A 577-nucleotide genomic window follows, 5' to 3' on the forward strand; every position below is an offset into this window, starting at 1 on the left:
GGAGACGGTTTTCCACAGAAGACATCCAGATGGCCAACGGGGACATGAAAACGTGCTTGACATCACTAAGAATCAGGGAAATGCAAATGAAAACCACAAAGAGATATCACCTCACACTAGATAGAATGGCTGTCATCAAGAAGACAAGGGATAAGGGCGATTGGGTGGCTGAGTTGGTTGAGTGTCTGACTCTTGATTTCAACTCAGATATTGATCCCCGGGCGCTGGGATTGAGCCCTGGGTGGGGTTTCATGCTGAGCCTGGAGCCTACTTGGGATTCTCTCTCTCCTCTCCTGCTTAGCTCCCTCTGCTCGCTCTCTCTCTCTCTCTCTCTCTCTCTCTCTCAAAGGAGGAGGAGGAGGGGGAGACAAGGGATAATAAGTGTTGGTAAGGATGTGGCAACAAGGAAAACCTTATGTACTACTAATGAGAATGTACATTGGTACAGTCTATAGCAAAGAGTATATAGATTTCTCAAAAAATAAAAAATAGAACTACCATATGACCCAGCAATCTCACTTCTGAGTATAAAGGAATTGAAATCTGGATTTTAAAGACAAACATCTGCTCTCCCCCA

This window comes from Crocuta crocuta, unplaced genomic scaffold (genome assembly GCF_008692635.1).
Source record: "Crocuta crocuta isolate KB4526 unplaced genomic scaffold, BGI_CrCroc_1.0 scaffold610, whole genome shotgun sequence".
NCBI classification, from domain to species: Eukaryota; Metazoa; Chordata; class Mammalia; order Carnivora; family Hyaenidae; genus Crocuta; species Crocuta crocuta.